This window comes from Strongylocentrotus purpuratus, unplaced genomic scaffold, assembly GCF_000002235.5.
Source record: "Strongylocentrotus purpuratus isolate Spur 01 unplaced genomic scaffold, Spur_5.0 spur5_contig_244, whole genome shotgun sequence".
NCBI lineage: Eukaryota > Metazoa > Echinodermata > Echinoidea > Camarodonta > Strongylocentrotidae > Strongylocentrotus > Strongylocentrotus purpuratus.
Genome location: NW_022144891.1, coordinates 1 through 10,968, shown reverse-complemented (window position 1 = coordinate 10,968; position 10,968 = coordinate 1). Strand labels below are relative to the sequence as shown.

General features: G+C 39.0%; 1 pseudogene; it reads left to right on the top strand.

Moving 5' to 3' along the window:
- Positions 1 to 1,509: 1,509 nt before the first annotated feature.
- Positions 1,510 to 8,144, top strand: LOC115922586 (annotated as a pseudogene).
- The last annotated feature ends 2,824 nt before the right edge of the window (positions 8,145 to 10,968 follow it).

Here is a 10,968-nt window from a genome sequence, read left to right as displayed (position 1 = left end):
TGCGTCATGTACGTAACTCATTGACAAAAGGCAGATAATAATCACACCGTGACCGCCATTTTCAGTGTAGGCATCGCAAGTACATAGCATCCATACGCTACAATGCATCGTGTGGGAAGCAGCAAATTGAATCGGGAAATTGTCAATTTGTGTGATATTGAAACACCGACTGGCGGTACGCAAGGTAATAAAAATTTGACTTTTCCATTAAACCTGAAAATTATGCACACGCTAATGTTCTGTCTTTTTTACGCCTGTGCAATATGGTTAGTTTTGGATCGGATAAACTATCGACTACTTAATACTGCATCTATAATATCACTGATTCCATTTTGTTTTGCATTATCTTCACAACGATATTTCATTTAGCGGAATTTGGTGTCAAGTGTCTAATTCGCATGGATTACAATTTTTATTGCGATGGAATGTATATTTATTCGTAAACGATTATTTTACAATTGATCACAGCAGCTTTGCTTTTTTTGATAATTTGGCTGTAGACGCTATACCCAAATGATATGTGGATCGGCTGTTATATTTAACAGCATTGAGTATTTATCCATACTACGAGATAACTTAGGCTTGTGTGTAGGCCTATGCAAGTTATTAAAATGTGATGCATAAAAAAATAATGTATAGCTTTTCGGCCAAAAATTTCAGTGCATGCATCGCCCGTTAAACGTCTTTGCTTTGGGACCAACACTGGAATTTATTCTCTTTGCACAGTATTACTGACAAGCCACATAGACTGTATATCATCAGCATACTAGATAATAAGCTGGTTCGATCCGGATCTAAGAGCGGCAGTGAGGATAGGGTGAGGCATCGCGACAAAACCTGCAAAATAATCAATGACTTGCTTCGATCGTAACTAAGAAAATCTTTCTTATTGTATTTGGGACATCCGTATTCAGAAATCGTGTGTACGGGTTGGTATGTTAATGTTATCACCATCATTGGTATCCAGGTCTCGTTGTTTGAGTTGACCGGTGCAGGAGTTCAAAAGGGCACAGCGTAGGAAATTAACAGGCTAGGAGTGCAGGACTCCCGGACTCCCGATAGTCGAGCTCACAAACAACGGCGTCACGGTCCTGAGCAACACAGATTGTTGCACGCCGTGTCAACTAGAGCTCCAGAACTTTGGTGGGAGCCGGCCGTTACCTTTGCTCTGCCTTCACAACGGGTTCCCTGAAAAGGTAGGCTTAAAAATGAATAAGGTTTCCACGAGTTATATCTACTTGTCGATAACATGGTTGAGGGTACACGTGTCTGGTAGGTCGTACTGGGGCATTACCCAATTGTACTGTGGTGTACTCTACTGCACAAAATAGTATTTAGTTTCAGAGAAACATGTCAGCTAAGATCAAAGTTTCACTCCTCAAGTTATATGATTCTATTTTTAGAAGTACAAACCAAGAGAATCACGCTGAACGCTCGAAACGCGCGCACGCGCTAAGTTTTAAAAAAAAATGGAGGGATCGGGAACTTCATGACTTCTTTACTCAACAGGAGAAGCCTCAACTAGCACAGGTAATGGAAGCAATTCCAGTGGATGATGAGACCGACGGTAAGGGAACGGAACCTACTGACGAGGGGACAGATAATGATGGGAACGGGGGAGAGGATGCAGGGGGGAGAGGCAACTGGTCTGGCAAGCTGGACTTCCTTCTGTCCTGCGTCAGCTACGCCGTGGGGCTTGGCAATATCTGGAGATTCCCGATCTTGGTTTCGAAAATGGAGGAGGTTGGTTACAATGAAGGTTGGATTTCCTTAATTAGACCATACTGGTTGTCAGTGCGGGACGGCAAACCCACTGTATCAATGTCTAGTTGCCTGGGTTGTAATGTCTTCACAGAAGGATTTTTTTCCAATGAACAGCCCCAGGACTACACGTGCTTTTATACAAATTACAAATAAAACTGCATACATGTGTTACTTTTATGATTAACAGTGCAACTTTACCATGACACTGACATACATTGGTCAGCAGAAATACCCGACAAACTTCACAGTGATTACATTGTTTGAATTTATATGCGGCAAGCGATTACGGAGTTCAAAGTTCAGATCAACTGAAAGATATATCAGGGATCGATATTGTTGTTTGTTTGTGTGTTTGAACTTGGTTGTCTATAGTATAGCCCAGGTTGGACGACGTCTTCATTGCATTGCGTGTACACAACGGAGTCTAACCTGGGCTATCTATAGTATAAGTTGACATTGCGGATAATCCGCTTTCCAATATTTGCAAGACAGGTTTTTTTTTTCCGTTTTTTTTTTCGTTTCCGCAGGTGCCTTTCTGCTGCCTTACGTCATCATGATGCTCGTGGTCGGGATGCCAGTCTTTTTCCTTGAAATGGCAATGGGGCAGTTCTCCAGCTCGGTTGCCTAAATGTGTGGAAGTGCACCCCGATTGCAAAAGGTTTTTTCTTTTACAAAAAAATGCAACTTAAAACAAATATGAATGAAAAAAAATATGAATATTTGTTCAACGTATCACATCCGGACGATTTTAAACGAAAAATGTAACCGATAAAAAGTCTGAACTAAGTATTTTTTATATGAAAATGTCATATGTTTTTAAGCACATTTTAAAGTCGAACATTCAGTATATTTTTTGTAACAATTGAAGATTATTGACATAGTATTTTAAAAAGTGGATTCAATTTATTTCATATTATGTTGGTATTCTTTCGGTAGGTCTGGATACGGTATGCTGATGATTGCCGCCTGTATTGCCACCTACTACAACGTCATCATCGCCTACACCCTGTTCTATCTCTTTGCCTCCTTCACGAAGGAGCTGCCCTGGAAGACATGCGACAACAGTTGGAACACGCCGAACTGTAGGGTCAGCAAGGCCTGCAAAGACTGCGACAACCTACACAGGCAACGACACCTATCTCAATAGCACCTACTTCAACGGAACCGTCGATAACGACACCTTTGGCCTATACGACGTGTACGACGACGACTTTGACAATTCGTCCGAGAGGAACGTTTCTACGACCCGGCCGAGCGAGGAGTACTTTAAGTGAGTCCAAGGGTATGTGGTCTGGATCATAGACTTATGGCCTAATGCTCTGTTTAGTTTTACTCATAATATTGGAAAAAGTTCCCCAATCCCATGGAAAGTATCAGGGAAAAAAACTGCAAATGAAAACATGTTATAATTTTATTGTTTATGAAAACATATAGCTCTTTTAAAGAAAAACTAATGCAAATTAATTGAGCTTTGTATTAGGAAGATAGTTTATCTGTTTTTAGTTAAGTGAAAGTTAGTCTTGACCAAATGGACTTCAAATCCAGGCTCTCAAAGACAAGGGCTTTTTCAAGCCTAAGTTAATATTCATAAATTATGTCATCCAAACGTAATGATGACATATGAAATGGCGACCATTTTGTTCTTTCTTTAAAAGTTTGCGCATGCTTGACGTGTCAGACGGCATCCATGAATTGGGTGAAATCAAGTGGGAACTAACCCTGTGCCTACTGCTAGCATGGATCCTTGTTTTCCTGAGTTTAGCCAAAGGATACAGTCATCTGGAAAGGTAAGGTTGGACATTTGCAGATAACAACATCGGAAGTATTTGAGTTAACTTTGAAGATCCGGTTATTCCCGTAGGCGAACAGACAACTGCTGGGTCTGTTCCTGAGCTGTCTTCAACAATTGTCTTGATGTAAACCAGAGATGTACTATAACCCTCTTATATATGATCCGTTTATATGTCCTTTGAGTTATTGGTCCAAACTTGTGAGACTTAACATGTACTTATAGGCCAACAAGTATGTTTTGTGTATGGCATGCCTGATACAAGCTATGCTTTCTAAGTTTTGTCACCTCTATACTGGCCTATATATCTCAACTAATGCTTTTATTCTTCTTCATTTTTTTTGCCATTAAGATGAAATAAATGTGTATGTGTACTACAGTGTCCATGTAGCGCTGCATACCAATTGACAAATCTGAATAAAGACGGTTTGTTTTAATTTGAAAAATGATTGCGGACGACCTTGAACAGCACTGTGTCCGAAGTCTCTTGAGGAAAATCTCAAAATCTGCGGAATACTGTATGATGATCACAAATATCACAGACGTGCGCTTCTATTTCTCATTGTCATCATAACATTCGATGGTACAAGGACCTAACCAGGTTGATTTGATCAACCATGTATTAACCTCGCTTTAAATATGCAACCGTCGTACTTTGTACTGAAAAACGAAGTTTCAGAATTAAAATTAATTAACACACTTAGGCCAAAAGCAGCTGTTCAAGTCGTGCTAATTCCAACGTTGGCAGGCGTCAGTTTTATTATCTCTTCCTTTTAGTTTTAACTACCATGCGAAAGAAACACACACATTGATACAGTTAATCTGATTGCTTGAATATTAATTCAACCTTTCTTTAATTGGTAGTTAATCGAGTTAATGAATAATTTATTTTATTCACTACTTCAACACAGGTAGTGTACGTGACTTCTACTTTCCCGTACTTGGTTCTCATTTCCTTGTTCATCCGTGGCATAACGCTGGATGGCGCTATTGATGGTGTTATTTTCTACATGAACCCGAACCCAACTAAACTGTTACTTCCAAAGGTAAGTGTGGAACTTGGTCAATCATAAATGAAACTGAACTTCAAATGTAAGGGTTTGTAAAGCCTTTATCTCTTTAAGCTTTATCTTGGCAATATGATGAAGTAATGTAAACTTTCTGTCCGTAAACTTTGTTAGGAACAAAATGAAAATAGTTAATTTTTTCCCCCATACAATCAACAAACAGGTGTGGCAAGACGCGGCAGTACAGGTGTTTTTCTCACTTGGATGCTCTTTCGGCACACTGCACACTCTATCCAGTTATAACAAGTTCCACCATAAACACCCTCAAGTAAGTATGCCATCAAAACGTTGTGCAGGAACACCCTGTGCGAAGTCTCACTGCAAAGCTCATAACATTTAATGCTACATTTAAATTTCGGGGTGCCACACCTGGAGGATAACCCAAATGCGTACGGCAATACAAACTCACTTAACTTGAGCTGGAACGAGTTTTTGTAACTTGGTTTTATCATGAAGTTGCATGATATCCGGGTTTTGTTCCCCCTAATCATGTCAGAGATGCCGTGATAGTATCGTGGCTGGACTGTCTCACGAGTATCTTCGGCGGGTTCGTCGTGTTCTCCGTCTTGGGTTTCATGGCACAGGACGCTGGCACTACGGTAGACAAAGTCGTCGACTCGGGTAAGTACCTCGTGTGTTTTTTCTGATGATTGTGCGTTGATGAGATGTAAATTCAGAATATTTTGTTTTGCCATTCGCCCACATGAAGTTGGACGTTTAGTGCGGTCCGAGATGTCAGTGTGAGAAGGAAACAATATCGCTAAGCAGCTTGGTGATGGGACTCGAACCCGCGACCCTGTCTCACTGAGTCTCTACACAATTTCTGGTGTGTTGGATGTGTCAATTGTCCTGATGAAATATTGTTCTTGATGTGCTTCGTAATTGCTTTGGGAAGACTTCAGTGGTAAATGTATTAACTGATGATCGATACTTCAACCATGCATGTGGATAGTTAATGACACAAATTTATGGTTGACTAGTCTTTATAATATGCACAAAATATTGCTAGAGTCCAATTTAACAAGAAGAGATGATCTGCAGCATTCATGTAGTTCCAATACGAGTTGACTGAACAGAATATAAAAACAGACAACCCATCCAATCAATGTCCTACCTGTATCCTCCGCCAGGTCCGGGTCTTGCCTTCATCGCCTACCCCGAGGCTATCGCCCGAATGCCGCTGGCTCCTCTGTGGTCAGTTCTCTTCTTCATCATGATCTTTATGCTAGGGATTGGAAGTGAGGTAAGTGACGTTAGCTTCTCTTCTTTCAGTATTCGTAATTTGCGAACACCCTGAGCTATGTGGACACTCAAGGCAATGTGTTCAATTTGCTTCAAGTATACTTTTGTTGTTACTATTCTTTCGAAGTTCGCAAAGCTTGGTGGAGGGTGCATGTCAATTCAAATTATTCGACCATTTTACTTTTACGGCAAGGTGTTTTTGATTAAATTCTATACGTATTTATGACTACAACAGTGTACTGGAAGTTCGGGGGGAAACTCAGATGCTAAATTCAACCATGAACTGATTGTTTTTTCTTTTTCAACGAGTAGTTCACGCTATTCGAAGCGGTCCTCACTGGTCTGGTGGACGACTTGGAGAAAAACATCAAGAATTTCCGGAAGTACAAGACGCTGCTGACCTTAGGACTTTGCATCATCTGTTTCCTCCTTGGACTTCCAATGGTTACCCAGGTAACAGCAACGACAAGAGTTTTCATACATTATTTAAATGGGGATTTCTTGAGTTGAGTCTTTACACTATTTACATCTAAGGATGAGTGCTCAGTATCACTATGTGTTAGATTATGAACACTCTTGGAGGATAACTCTTGGATGAACGGATGAACACTCTTGAAGGATAAAATATTTCAATTCATGAAACGTTCTATTTCACATTTTTGATTGACGCTTGTCTATGGCATATTATGCAATATGAAAGCTGATGGGTATTAATTAAGAACGAATAATATACCTTGATGCTTTAGGTTATGATCATTCAAAATCACTGTGGGATGAGCTGGGCGAGAGGTGCATAATTATTTCCAAGAGCTGGAACGTTCTTTGGCCAATTTTTTATCCCCATAAAAGTATAAAATTAAAAAAAAAAAAAGACGTTTCTTATCAACATATGTTATGTTTATATCTCTTATACTCCAGGGTGGCGTTCACATCGTAACGCTGTTGAATACTTTCGTCGCGAATGTTAATTTGCTGATTGTGTCAACCACGGAGATAATAGTCGTTGCGCACTGCTACGGTAATGTAGTGTGCATAATGTTGATGAGTTGCCTGACATTAATATATCTGTGATTGTAGATGAGTGTCACTGGACTATAGACGAGTCGTTAGCTGAACAAATGAATGTTTAAAACTTATACCAAAGTTTTCCATTTGTCTTCTCAATCTTACAATTAACAAATAAACTTTGCATAATTATATCCTCGTCCAAATGTCGATTCTCATTAAACCCAACACATAAGACATTCATGAAACGTACAACTACAAGTGCCATTAAATTAAATTAGCACTCTTTGAGTGACTTTTCCGAAAAATTATGAACTTGCGTTTTCCCCACCTTCATCCAGGAATCAACCGATTTTTTTAGTCGATATGAAAGCCATGCTGGGCTTCAAACTCAACATTTACTGGAAGATTTCATGGTGGATCGTATCTCCCCATTACTTTGCTGGTGAGTAGAAATCAGTTCTGAGATTGGCTTGCATCTACGTGATATTTGCCGCATGTGCTTGTGATAAAAAATCACACTTTGTCTCCTGCTTTCACGCAGTTTTATGCTTATAGCTTGACATTTTACAGAAACCAAAATTAGTGATGTAACACCGTGTGGTTTGTGGTCAGAAAAAGGCTGGGGATCGCCTCCTTCTTCGGGAAAACTGTCAGAGCTTGAATTAAATTTTCTCCCGTTTTTTTTTTTGTGCGACAGTGTGTGACAATCGCCTCGATTGTTTTAAACACGCCTCTGAAATATGGCGATGGTACACCATACCCCGACTGGGCGCAGGCCATTGGCTGGCTTATTGCAATGTCGACACTGGTACCCGCACTGGTTTACCCGATATATTACATATACGGACTTCAGGGAACAATACTCGAGGTAAGATGGTTTTTGCTCACACGCATAAAATGCGTTGTTGTTTTTTTGTCAAATTCATTTACAATTGAGGAATTAATTACTTCGAGCAACATAATGTACCGGTACCACTCTATGATGAAATTAAAAAGATAAATACCTCAATGTGCCATGAGTCTATTTTGCTGCTGCACATCGATTGAGCAACATTTAATAAAATTATATCAACAATAACTATTTTTGGTTCCTTTTGTTTTCATATCTACAGCGGATACGACTGTCGGTAAAGCCAACGCCAGACTGGGGGCCCGCTCTCGACAAAGACCGGGTGGTGGCTGGGTACGCACCCCTATCTGGTACCGATCCACAGGAATACGAACGGATGGTCGAACAGGCAAACGATGCAAAGGACAAAGAGACCAACATTTGAGGGTTGACGACGTGGTGCTTCCTAAAATTTTGGTTGCAGCGTCTGTTTAACAGAAAATGTCCTCTTTACAATGCCACGGTATTAATGCACAAGTTAATGTACAAAATAATGCACTTTCAAAAATTCGAAGGCTTTCGTTCTTAAACTCATATCTTATAGTAGATTTTAGTTTTTGATTAGTTGTTTGCCCTGTTTCGATAAGAGAGTATTATAGTGTGGGCCAACAAGCCGAAAAGTTGCATGATGGACATAATGTCTGCTTCTTATAGAAAATTGCATGGATTTCAGCTAAAAAATGTGAAAGGTGCAATTTTAACATACAGTTAATTATTTCAGTATAGGCTCATCATGCTATTGCAAACAATTGCAATAATAAGAAGGAAATACTTTCAGGGTTCAAAATTCTGCAAGCAAGCGGTTATTTTCTTTTATATTCTTCACTGTTTTGAAGTCTCACGTTTAACATTTAAGTTTCCGTTTCCATTTCTTTTTCTGTTCTTCCTTTTTTTTAATCAGGGTCCTTGTCAGTTAAAAGCCCATCCTGATTCCATGCAATGAATTATTTGTATATTTAAAGACTTTCAATTTCATGTTTGATTTTGCTTTAAGTTGTTTTGTTGGAGGGTATACGTTTTTACAATGGATTCAAATCTATTTTTTTCCAAGCGGATTTGAAGTTGCGGATCAACGCCACGAGTATGGCTGTTTCGGCTATAATACTCCAATTAAGAAGTGGGAAGCTATGTGTACATTTGAGCATTATTTTATACCAATTAAAAGTTCCTTAATTCAAATATTTATCTTTAATCAAATTAAACTCTCCAGATTGCAGATCATGAAGGCAGAAAAACCCATACATTATTCACTTTGTATTTTGATGTTTAATTGTTAAGAATGAAATGAAATTATGTCAAAACATTCTAATTGACTGAAATAATAAAATGAATCACGACATATTACTCTATTTTTTTAAAGAAGTGTTTGTATGTTAATATAGCCCGGCATAAAGGTCAAACAGTATTCCATTGCATGCGTGCAACACGGTAAAAGATACAGGCTTAAGTTATAGGCCTATCCCATAAGAAGGCATGAATAAGTTTCATGTGAACCACTCCAAAATAGAGAGCAATGAACTCTTTAGGTGCATTTCTTGAATATACCTTGTGTTAAATCGAATTATACCTGTTCACAAAACTTGTTCAAATTACCTATTTTTTTTCCGGGTTTGCAAACCCACTCCGGAAAGTGCTGAAGAGGCTCATGAATGACAGGCGCCGATTTATCTCCATGGTAATCGTGTAGTTTAGGACATCTCTTATATTTTACAAGTTCCGTTCATAAATCAAAACCTGCCCTCTTTTCCACATAATTAAGCTAGCTGATATTCAACATGGTATCTTAGCGAACTATTTGGAAGATTCCAAACACATAAAGTGACTTTAGTGCTCAGATGATAGCAATATGTTGATAGTAAGTCCCAAAGCACAAAAAGTGTCCTTTCGTTCTCTTATATGGGAACGGGGTCCTAAACTGAACGGTTACCCTCTTACCATGCTTACCACTTAGCTTCGAAGGATAGGCCTAATGTCATTAATTGATGCTAATTATCGCCACAATTATCAGTTTGTGTAAGATTGTTTTCAAAATGTAAGCTTACTTTGGTATTGGCCGACAAGAGATACCTGCTGCAGCTCTCGTACTTGAAATTTGTACCGCGTTCTAACTTGCACAACGTCCGATGGATGTTGCAGTGCACAATGCATACACAGCGTCAAGTTCAACATCGCACGTTCTAACGTAAGACCTCACGCAAGACCCAAATGCCAAGCTGACACTCCTTAGTATTGCCTCCTGTTGTTCCTCGTCCAATTAACTATCAGCTTCCTATCATATGCATGATGCACTTCCGTGGCGTTTGGTTAGAAAATAGGTAAATTACAACTTCGCTGCGCAGACGAACGCCATAGAAAGCGTGACGTAAGGAGGTAGCCATCTTGTTTTATATTCATCCTCGTTCAAAACGTTGTAATTAACTAACTAATTTTTGGAACCCCAATGTTGATACTTCGTAAACACCAAGGTAAAAAATATCTCTCACTTGATTTGAATTTTAGGCCTATCTGATTTCCTATATTTTAAATGTGCATGGAAAGTAAGCAAAGTTGTATAATTAAAATAGTCGTTTGAATGAGATCCAGAGTGAGATGGCGGTCAGAGGAGCGAACTCATTCCCGTCAATTCATCAAAAAAGCGCAGTGAACCTCTTTTGTTCACATGTCCATAAAGAGTATTTAAGGTAAAACACGTTTGTTTATGGTGTAAATTGGGGAGTTTCTCATTGTTCCTCATCATCGATCTTTGTTCATACTAACTTTTTTGCGACAGCTCCCATTGGTTTTGTACACGTTTTCTAATCCAGGACGTCCTCGATTTGACTTTGTCCTCAACTACGAAATGATGTTTCATGTGTGTCCTCGATTTTACACCATAAGCAAACGCCACACACCCAAACATCTTTGTAAAACCTTCAATCCATGGACCCTATTTTCCTCTATTGTTCAAGGTCCACGATTGAAAGTGTATATAAATGTACACACGTGTAGATCTGCTAATTATAACCCAATGCTGATTATTAGACTGAAAGGGAAACAAAACAAATATCAGAAGAATCTTCAAAAAAACAAACAATTAAAAACTCAATGTCCCGGATTGAAGTGTATTGATTGTTTATTGATCAAACTCTTACAACTGTCGTATTAAAAACAATTGCAAACCAAAATGGAAATCATTTTTAAAAAAATTGTGTTTAAAGTTTAGAAGAAAA